This window comes from Leptidea sinapis, chromosome 2 (assembly GCF_905404315.1).
Source record: "Leptidea sinapis chromosome 2, ilLepSina1.1, whole genome shotgun sequence".
In the NCBI taxonomy this organism is placed as follows: domain Eukaryota; kingdom Metazoa; phylum Arthropoda; class Insecta; order Lepidoptera; family Pieridae; genus Leptidea; species Leptidea sinapis.
The window spans coordinates 2,101,383-2,113,468 of record NC_066266.1 but is presented as its reverse complement, the minus strand read 5'-3'; the positions used below and the strand labels follow the sequence as shown (position 1 = coordinate 2,113,468).

At 35.2% G+C, this 12,086-nt stretch overlaps 1 protein-coding gene across 1 annotated transcript in view; it reads left to right on the top strand.

Moving 5' to 3' along the window:
• LOC126972924 (mite allergen Der p 3-like) overlaps positions 1-12,086 on the top strand; it is a 214,173-nt gene that overhangs the window by 45,345 nt on the left and 156,742 nt on the right. The window lies entirely within an intron of this gene.

Here is a 12,086-nt window from a genome sequence, read left to right as displayed (position 1 = left end):
GAAATTTAATATGGTGCGAACATACGTGCTCTTAAGAAAAAGATGGTGGTATTCGTCCTGTAGCCGTGGTCTGCACATTTCGACGCCTTGTTTCTAAAATTTGTTGTAAACATATTTTTCTTCTCCTATCAACTAAATTCATTCTAACTCAGTTGGGTTTCGGCTGCAAATGAGGTTGCGAAGCTGCAGTCCACGCTGCGCGAACTATTTTGGAGAGGAACTCTGGTAATGTCTTTCTAAAATTAGATGTAAAAAATGCTTTTAACTCTGTTGATATAGGTAGGAGCTCTGCTGGGAGAAGTTAAAAATTCAATTCCTTCAATCTATCATTATTTTTGGCAATTTATTTATTTTATTCAAAAATCATAATATTTGGTCTTCCGTTCGCTGTCAGCAAGGCGACCCTCTTGGTTCACAAATATTTAGCTTAGCCATTCAAATTTCCGCCATAACAAAACTAAAATCAAAATTTAATGTTTGGTACTTGGATGATGGTAAAAAAGAAAGTACGAACTTTGGGTGGTGAAGTGGACTCTGTTTTAGATAATTTGAAAGTTGTAATAGAAAGTTTTAGCTCAATCGGCCTTGAGTTAAATTTTTCGAAAAGCGAACTTTTTAGCGACGAAAATTTCCAAATTTCAGACCGGGTTGATATTACCAAAAAATTTAATGTTCTGGCCCCCAATATTAAAGTTTTGGATAAGAAGTCACTTCACCTTCTTGGAGCTCCATTATTTCCTGTTTCAATTCCAACGATCTTAAACGATTACATTAAAAAATTTAATAACGTTTCCGACAGATAATTGAAAATTAATTCTCATATGGCCTTAACTATTATTCGGTCTTGTTTATTTGTTCCAAAATTTACATACCTCTTAAGGTGTAGCCCGTTGTGATCGACTGGCAACGGCTGGAAAAGGATCTCGAGTCTATCAAGTCCGACGACCTTGACCTTATACCGGACGTCATCGACTCGGTCGACACGGCTCACAGTGCTATCTCTCATGTGACGTCACATATACAGAATAGGATCAAGGCCTGCTCCAGGCAGGTTCCGACGATGCAACCGCATCGCCTAAACCTGCCTCCAGAGGTCAGGAACTTACTCACACAGAAGCACAGAGCGACTAGACATTACGACAGGTATCCGTCGGTCGAGAATAGGCGCCACCTCCGCTACCTACAGCGGGTGGTACGGGAACGTATCGCGGAAATCCGCGGCGAACGTTGGGACCGCTTGCTCGGCAACCTTAAGCCATCACATGTGGCTTTCTGGAAGCTGCCTCGCACGTTCAAACAGGAGCCGCCCACTGTCATGCCTCCTTTGGACAGACCGGGACTGCAGCCGGCGCTCGATGACGATGAGAAGGCTGAATGCCTCGCCGATAGTCTCGAGAGTCAGTGCTCTCCAAATGCAGCAGCCGACCCGACACACGTTGACGAAGTTGATCGTGAAGTTGAACGTCGCTCCGCTCTGAGCCCTTCAGGCGATGTAATAAAACCCACCTCTTACGAAGAGGTGAAGCTAATCATTAAGGAGCTTCAGTCCAAGAAGGCCCCGGGGCCTGACACTATAAACAATAGGGTTCTTAAAATCCTACCCTCGACTCTTATTACTTTATTGGTTACCATTTTTAATATTCTATTGTCTAATAGCACGTTCCCCGTACAATGGAAGGATTCCATTGTTATCGGTATCCCAAAACCCAATAAACCTAAAGCTAATCCGTGTAGCTATAGGCCTATTAGCTTAATTAACTCGATCGGGAAACTTTACGAAAGATTAATTCTCGCGCGTCTTAATCATTACATCGCGGAGCTCAACCTGATACCCGACATACAGTTCGGATTCAGAACCGCTCACTCGTGTCCCCAGCAGGCTCACCGACTCACCGAGTACATTCTCGTACGGCGTCAACTTCACGCTACCACGGCAGCCGTGTTTTTCGATGTCGCGAAGGCATTCGACAAGGTATGGCACAACGGCTTAGTATTCAAGCTGTATCAACTGGGAGTGCCAGACAGGCTCGTGCGCATCATACGAGCCTTCGTTTCTCTTTCACCCCTTCGCGCTAGTCAAGGAATAACTGAATGGTTACTTTATAAAAAAATAACTTTATTCAATAAACCCGATTTACAATGTTTACGGAGCTAAGACTAAACACAGAATACTTAATTTTACGGAAACTTACATTATATAGCTTATTCTAACAAAGAGAGTCATATTTCTGTGGGAAAGTAATTTGGTACATCAGCAATAATTTCTGTGGGAAAGTAATTTGGTACATCAGCAATATTGTTTCCAGGAGGTTCTACACGTGTAAAGTAAATGTACCTACGACTTGTTGCTATGCTCTACTTTGGCTGACAAAGCATAAATCTATAGGGTTAGCACCCTTAACTCCTCCCCCCTTAAGAGAGAAATCAGCTGGAGACGAATCTTTTGGTTCCAGATGATTTCGACGTATCTGAAGGATTTTCTTAAACAACTTTAATTTAACAATTACAAAGGCTATTAAAAACACAAACATTATTACTATGTTAAACATTATTACTATGATGCTTATTGTCCATACACTTATATCCTGGGTCACTGAAATTTTATTTTTATCACCACTTTCACTATTGTATTTTGCACTATTGAGAATATCTTTGATATCGTTAAGATCTACACCGCGAAGGTCGACCTGGCTGTCTTCTATTCTGATTTCTTGTTGCAGGTCTGTATGCTCTGTTGCATCGTTACAGGATTTAGCAGCAATTTCACCTCGGGTGTCCTTGTTTCGGCTACTTTACTGATAATCTTGTCGCCGATTTGTGTTTCACAGCTTTCATTGGGAATTACCAAAAATGTTCCTTTTAGGTTGTATTTCCTGGCTTCCTCTTTGCAGGTAAGAATTACGTTTTTCTTTGTGAAAAGTAACTATATTCTATTTGCTACTAGGTGACTTCTAAGGTCCTCTATTTGTACAACATTCTTATGACATGAAGAATAGTTTTTAAGAAGCATTATTTGTTCTCTTTTTATGATAATAAGGGACGAGACGAGCAGGACGTTCAGTTGATGGTAATTGATACGCCCTGCCCATTACAATGCAGTGCCACTCAGGATTCTTGAAAAACTCAAAAATTCTGAGCGGCACCACAATTGCGCTCGTCACCTTGAGACTAAGATGTTAAGTCTCATTTGCCCAGTAATTTCACTAGCTCCGGCGCCCTTCAGACCGAAACACAGTAATGCTTACACATTACTGCTTCACGGCAGAAATAGGCGCCGTTGTGGTACTAGCCGGCATCCGGTGCAAAGGAGCCTCCCACTGGTTCTATGCACGTAGTGTCAGCGTATTGCACGATGTTATCTTCCTTACAAAGTACTCGATCATTCTCTATTTGCTGGCATGGAGTTGACACGGGTCTGTATTTCAATCCATTCACTAAGAGGTAAGGATACTCGGGAATTATAACAGATGTTTTTAAAGAAATAGGATTATATATAGGTATCGGGATAATTTTGTAATAATTATATGTGATCGTGTCTAACAGGGGAACTTCCAACACAAAAACTAACTTATTATTATCAGAATACGATTTAAGAATTATAGTACTTTCTAATTTCATTAGGTTGTCTTTACCTACAGTATACACTAATCTATGATATTTTTCTATTTCTAATAATATATTAAATAATTCTGTAGAATTGATTATAGATTGGTGAAATATATGTATTTTACTAAAGGCTATTGCTGTTTCTATCTCTTGTATTACATTATTGATAGTTCGAAAGTTATTTGAGATTTGATAAAGAGTATTCATTTGACTGACTATATTATGTATTGTTGACTGATTATACTGCAATGTTCGTAGCTGCGAAGTTTTAATATTCAGTCGAAGTAAGTTATGTTTTAAATCATCTGAAACATTAACAAGCTTATCGAAAGCCTTTTGCATAAGTGACAGTTTTCTTTCTACCGAATGTTCTCTGTCCTTGAGATGAGTAATCTCGGAATTATGTCTAATAGCATAATCATTGTCTAAATTGCCTGAAATTAATTTAATAATAGAACCTAACGGGTTTATTAAGCCTCTTTTTAGCCTTTTACTGGGCATAATTTGTTTAAATCTATCTTTTGTAAGTTGCATAAAAGATTCAACCTGTGAAGCTAATCCTACAAGTTCATTATGAAACTCATTTTGCGAGTAAATCATATCTTTTAATCTAAAATACCGGTTTATATTAGTTTCTAAGTATTTAGCTAAAGTTTCTAAATCTAACGTCTTAAAAATAGTCCACTGGCTATTCTGAATCACTGCTGTACTTATCCGTAACGGCGCTATTCCCGGATTCTGATTCATATCTTGCAGGTTTACGCTGATGTCATTTTTATACCAAATGTAGACAAGTATTTGTCGCGGTTTGGTATCTATTGCTTCATTTAAAATTGGTATGCCTTCGTGTTCCCTATTCGTTATTAAGCGAGCAGTAGCTCCGTCATCTGATTCCGATATGTATATGATAGGAACCATTTTTCGTTCTATGCTCAACCTATTTGAATCCGAATCTGATAAGCAAATTTTTACTTCATTTTCATTTTTATCTTCTAAATTTCTACTAGTTTCTTTACTATCCATATTAACTTGCATTGATTCGCTATCATTATCTAACATTTTAACCTTTATTTCCCTAATTTGTCCACCATTCGAACTTACGATATTATTACTATCCGCTCCTAATGTATTTATTTTTACGCGAGATAAGGCGTCTGCATTTGAGTTCGGTGACCCTTTTTTATAATTAATTTCGAAATCCTTCTTATTCATATGATCTACTCTTAACTTTGAGAGATTATCTGTTAATAGTTGATCTATGTTATAATTAAACTTATCAGTAAAATTTAAATTTACCCTATCAAACTCTGAATTAGTTGCTGAGTACTGTTCGACTTTAAAAGGAGAAGTCACTGTTAATTCCATTTGCTTGGATCTGCAATTTTAAATAATAGTTGTCGCGTAACCATGTATACAGTTTGCTAAAGCTGTTGGCATTCTAACACCTTCAGTAAATTCTGTGAAGTTTAATATGCCCTTACGATGTAACAAATTTACTGGAAGTTTGACCCTTAATTCGCTACGTGGAGGTAATACATAAATTTCACGTATTGGCGGACTATAAATAATCGGTATGCAAGTGCCCTTTGTAAATATTTTTTTATTTTTCATATCGATATTTGCGTGAAGTTGAGTCAATAAATCACTACCAATTAAGCCGTCATACCTATCATCAACACAGTAAATATAAAATTTGTGCCATTCATCACTTTTAAATAATCTAGGTAAAGGTATAAACACTACTTCATTATGCTTACTACTAGCATGAGTACTAACTACTTCAAAATTTTCGTTTCGCTTGAAGTCGCAAAAATATTGATTCGCTAACTTTGGGCTTATAAACGAGCGTTGACTACCGGTATCAATCATAAAGATAGCATTAATTTCTGGTATACGTATATGCGGGAGATTTAATATATTACAATTTAATTTTATCCGTTCTCGTGTGTAGGGGCCCTTATGTAAAAATTTCCTACTTGTTCATTATCATTAAAAGTACTTGGTAACACATTATTTTCATTATCGTTATAATCGGTATAGTTTACACGTCTCGAACTAGCTGTTCTCATGGTTACATCGGTATTGCAACCTGATCCCGTCGCCGGCTTTGGCTGTACGTGTTGCGAGCCGCGACGAGCGTTGTCAGCATTTTGCAGCCTCGCTTGTTCCAATGTATTATAATTATTATAGGATGAATTATTTTGATTCCAAGGATTATTCTGGTACCTATTATTATTTCTTAATTGAAATGAATTATGTGGAGAAAAGTTATTACGGGGCCTATTCCCATTTTCTGTTTGAAATGCATAATGTGGTGAATAATTACGATGAGAGGTGGAATTATTAATAGACCGTTGCAATTTCGGCGAGTTATTGTATGTACTTATCGATGCTTGTTGATTAAAATTATATTGGTGAATATATCGCCGTTGAAAGTTTTGATTACTTTGAGTGGACCTTGTTTGTTTTTGATCATAAACTTCTTGAAAATATTGTTCCTCTAGAACAGCTTTTAATGCGTCTTCTAATGTTGAGACATTTTTCAATCGCACTAGCCTTACTAAATATTTCAGCAAATTAAACAAGAAAATTTTCATAGAAAGATCCGTGTATATATTTTGTTTAGATAACCTAACAGCTGCATCATCGATAGTTTCATTAATTTTGGCTATTAAAATACTCCTTATTTGTTGTATTCGGTTACAAAAGTCTAAATAACTTTCGCCTCTATTTATTTTCAAACTTCCAAACTCAAGGACAAGGCAATCCTCCGTCCTTGGATCCCCAAAATGATCCTGTAATATTTGTTTTAATTCAACCCAAGTCTGTATTGATTCTCTTTCACCAATTAAGTTAGCTGCTTCCCCGCCTAATCTACTAGTAATTGCATTAAAAAGATATTCATTTTGTACTTCAGTTCATCTATATAAACTAATAATGTATTCTGTTTTGCGGATGAACAACGATAAGAGTCTTGTCTCTCCACTGAATACTGGAATTATTTTCAAAACTTTCGAAGGTACAACTACGATTCCTTCCATTTTTATTTATTAAATAAATTCAAATACAAAATAAGTAACTAACGTGAGATTTTAATCACTTTACTAACTAAATTATATATGCAACGTGCTGGACGGGCTTTTTCTAATCCCTATTATTACACGAAACACATATAAAGATCACCAGGAAAATATAAAAGGAAATTTGACAGGATAGTGAAAAGATTTACTCACATAACCCGCTTCTCCGCTCTCCTTCTGTGATCAGTGATTCTGGTCAGCTTGCTCCGCGCCGTGTCTTCTCTTGACAAATTTATTTTTGGTTCGTTGACCCGATTAATCGTTAAAACGAACGTTAGGAGTCTGCTTTGTTGCCCGAAAATTTTCTTACCGGCTGCGCCAGTCAAGGAATAACTGAATATTTTTGCTTTATAAAAAAAAAACTTTATTCAATAAACCCGATTTACAATGTTTACGGAGCTAAGACTAAACACAGAATACTTAATTTTACGGAAACTTACATTATATAGCTTATTCTAACAAAGAGAGTCATATTTCTGTGGGAAAGTAATTTGGTACATCAGCAATAATTTCTGTGGGAAAGTAATTTGGTACATCAGCAATATTGTTTCCAGGAGGTTCTACACGTGTAAAGTAAATCTACCTACGACTTGTTGCTATGCTCTACTTTGGCTGACAAAGCATAAATCTATAGGGTTAGCACCCTTAACTCGCTCGTCCAGTTGTATCAGTACGGTATGTACTTGTTCTGTGTCGCTATAATAGTATCTACTGCCAGACAAATAAATACTTTTATAATTAACCCAAATTCTTTTATTGATTTTTCAAATTCATAATAATAATAAGCAGCACCACATCATCACCTTCACATAAATCTTTAATACTCAGCGGCGGGCTGTAATGTGACATGCGATAGATGGACGATAAAATTTGAGTAGATTGTTTCACTTTAATAATATCATATAATATATGATAATACAGGCACAACGATGAGAGGAATTTAAATGAAATATAACATAGTTAATATCAATTTAATGGAAAAAAGTGTTGTTGTTCTAAAAACCTGCAACAGATTTAACCCAATCTCTCATCTCTGCATCGGCTATATTTGAATATATAACAGAGTAAGATGCAAATCTGTCTTGTCAGCCGTACGATACAGCACCAATTTGTTACCTGTTTTTTTGATGATGTAATTTAATAAATTAAGCAAAAACAACGTCGTATTCGTCGCTCGTTATATATAAAATATAACAATTATTTCCATATTTCATTAGAAATCACGTGGTAATGATATTTCCATTCAATAATTACAGCCGTAAATTCTAATTAAAATATTTTTATTCAAAATAGGATACAATACCACTTATTGAAAGTCAAAAACTACCCATTCGAAAAAGTATGCCTGAATTGCGAGAATGGGCGCAAGAAACTCAGCGGGCTTATTTGGCCGCACAAATGTTTCGTAATAGTTTTTTTTTTTAATTTTCTGGAAGTTTGTCGTAAAAGCATATGTACATCGCACCCAAAAGACTTACTAACTCAACTTAGCACAGTAGTTGTTATAAGTTTATGTCTGATCCTAGTGTTGACAATATGGGTAGGTAAGACATTTTCTTCATCACAATCACTTATGTGCCTATGTACATACAAAGGCATTACGTTGCCGTTGCCCAAAATTAATACCTTTAGAATTGTTTTAGATGCCATTCCTAATATACTAAATACTACTACCGCTTCAGAAACGCTCTTTTTAATAAAACATACAATAATGTACTGTCATTACTATTGCTATAAAATAATCATAATCTAGTCGCAGGCTGTCCAATCACTTAGATATTCAGCTGTAGGGTAGTAAGATTTACGACAGAACCATTTTTCAATGACATATTTTAATTTATTTATAGACAATGCCTGAAAAGTGGCTAGGACTTTATCATAAACGTGTATACATTCACCCTTAGTACGAGTATGTATCTTATGAAGCCTTCTAGAATTAGTTCCAAGCAATCACTTATTTCTAATGTTATAATAATGAAAATTACTATTAAGAGCAAAAAGGTGATTATTTTTGTGAACGTATATATTTTTTGTATAAATGTACTAACAATGAACAGTCATAACATTTATTTGTTTTAATTTTTCTTTCTCGAACTGTCTATCACCAAGCTGATATAATATAGCACCAACATATCTCTGTTGCAAAGTAAACACTGGATCAATGTCAGCAGCATGACCTCACAGAAAAACACCGCAGGTCATGATGCTATGAAAATAACTGAAGTACACTAAGCTAGCTGTAGCAACAATCGTGTACTCTCTGATCTTACTTACGGCGTATGCCACAGAGCTGAGTTCAAATTCAAATTCAAATATTTTTATTCAAAATAGGATGTGAAATCACTTATTGAAAGTCAAAAAAAAACTACCACCCATTGAAAAGTGAATGCCTCAGGCCTGAGAAGAATGGGCGCAACAAACTCATCGGGCTTTTTTTTTCATCAAAAATATGTTTTACAATTAAAGTAACATTTACAAAGTAACATTGTACAATTAAACTTATTATTTAATAGCCTGAGGGTGGTCGCTACATTCCCAATCTGTGGTATCATTAAGAAAGTCATTTATGTTATAGTAACCTTTACCACACAAACGTTTTTTAACAATTCTTTTGAATAACGTAACACCTTTGTTTTGAACATTTTCTGGGATCTTGTTGTAAAAGCATATACATCGCCCCACAAAAGACTTACTAACTAGACTAAGCCGAGTAGTAGGCATCATCAGTTTATGTCTGTTCCTGGTGTTAACATTATGGTTATGACAGTTTCTGGCAAATTCACTTATGTGCTATGAACATACATTACATTATCAAGAATATATTGAGAAGCAACAGTCAGGATGTTAATTTCTTTGAATTTTGCTCTCAATGATTCTCTAGGACCTAGGTTATAAATAGCGCGAATAGCCCTCTTCTGCAGCACAAATATTGTATTAATATCAGCAGCCTTGCCCCATAGCAATATACCATAGGACATAATACTATGGAAATAACTAAATTATACTAGTCGCGCCGTATCTATGTCAGTTAATTGTCTAATTTTTTTAACCGCGTATGCTGCAGAACTAAGTCTGTTCGCGAATCCTTCAATACGGGGGCCCCATTGTAATTTGGAATCTAGAGTTATGCCAAGAAATATAGCAGATTCCACCGGTTAGATCACCTCTCCGTTTAACAAAACATTTGCATTTACATTTTTGACATTTGGTACGGTAAATTTAATGAATTTAGTTTTCTTGCTATTTAACAATAGGTTATTAGCGCTAAACCAGTACACGATGCCAGATAAAATATCGTTCACTTCGTCATACATAGCTTGGTTTCTTTTCACTTTGAAAATCTGTGAAGTGTCGTCCGCAAACAATACTACCTTATGTTTTTTCTCTATAAGATTAGGAAGATCAATTATATAGATAAGGAAGAGGAACGGTGCAAGAATAGACCCTTGTGGTACCCCCATACTGAGAGGAGTCCCAGGAGATCTCCTGCCATTCACGTTGACCTTCTGAATTCTATTGTTTAGATATGAAGTCAGAAGATCGAGCGAAGTTCCTTTTATGCCATAGTGGTATAGCTTCCTGACCAGCGTTGAATGTTGAACACAATCCTGAAAAATAAAGCCTTAGATAAATCACAGAAGATGCCAAGTGCATTCTGCGATTCCTCCCAGGCATCAAAAATATTCTTGATCAGCTCAACACCTGCATCCGTTGTTGAACGTCCCCTAGTTAAGCCAAATTGTTTCAAATGAAGTAACTTATGAGAGTTAAAGTAAGTAAGCATTTGGCTTAAAATTATTTTTCAAAAATTTTACTAAGGGTCGGCAAAACCGACACAGAAGAAGAGCATCCCGACTTAAATATTGGTGTAATTTTACTATGTTTCAGAAGGTCAGGAAATACGCCACGATTAATACAATTATTAAATACTATTGCAAGATATGGTGCTATGACATCAATTATTGAACTTATTATTTTAACAGAAATGCCCCATATATCAGCAGTTTTTTTCATGTCTAGAGATTTAAAAGTTTTAATTATTTCTCCAGGGCTAACAAAAAAAATTGAAACTTTGTTGACATCCTATAACATTTTCCAGAAGAAGTGACTCAGCAACACTGATGGAGGAGACAAGAGTGTTTGTGATAGAAACTGGAATCTCAGAAAAAAATTTCTCAAAAGCAGTAGCAACTTCCTGCTAAGATTGAATTATTGTATTGTTTATTGATAGATTATATTCAATGTTGCGGTCTTTCAATCTTCCAGATGTCCAGTTAATAACATTCCAAGTCATCTTTATTTTATTTGGTGCATTTTTAATTATTTGTCTGATATGCATAGACTTTGCAATAGAACAAACACTTTTATATAATTTAGAGTATTTTTTAACATACTCGAGAAAAGATGTATCATGATTATACAATGATCTCTCACTATACAGTTCATATAGCCTTTGTCTGCTCCTATGAATTCCAGCTGTTGCCCAATCATTAAATGACAGGAGACCACCTGATTTGACTGTCTTAGAAGTAAATATAGAAGCAAACTCTGTTTTAATTATTTTAAAAAACATATCATACATTTCATTTGGATTAATATTATATTTGAATAAATCCAAATTTGAGAGTTTAACTGACACATTGCCTCTATATTTCTCCATTCGCCTATTATTCACAGGAACAAACGTAAACTTTTTAATTTTAGTACATTTATTGATCTCAATATTAAAAGAGGCTAACTGACCAAAGTGGTCTGAACTCAGTTTGTTAATTATTGCCTGAGTGATGGGTTTATAATTGGTAAATATGTTATCAATACAGCTTTTGGAGGTGCCAGTTACTCTAGTAGGCTCTAAGAAAATATTGGTTAAATCATATGATTTGAATAAAGATCTGAATCTAATACAGGTTGAGGATCTTTCTAATAAATTAATATTAAAATCACCACATATCATTATATACTTCTTAGACTCAGATAATTTTAATAAAACCTCCTCCAATACACTTTCAAATAATTCATATACTGCATCTGGGGGTCTGTATATACTAACAACAATGGCGCACTTGAGCTATGCACAGGCTATTTCAATTGTACGTTCAACAGAGAGGCCTACAATATCTTCTCGTTCTTTGAATTTAAATAATTTACTTACAAGAATAAGAGAGCCGCCACGTGTAGCTTTTTCTCTGCTAAACTCACTTTTGTTGTACCGTGTCGCTATAATACTTCTACCAGAAAAATAAAATCTTTTTTTACCTTACCTAGGTTCTTTCATTCATTTTCATCATTATTATCAACATAACAACCCAACAATTTAATTCCTTTACATCAATGTATACTACTGAAGTAGTATACATTGATGTAAAGGAATTAAATAGTATTAAATAGTTTATTAAATAG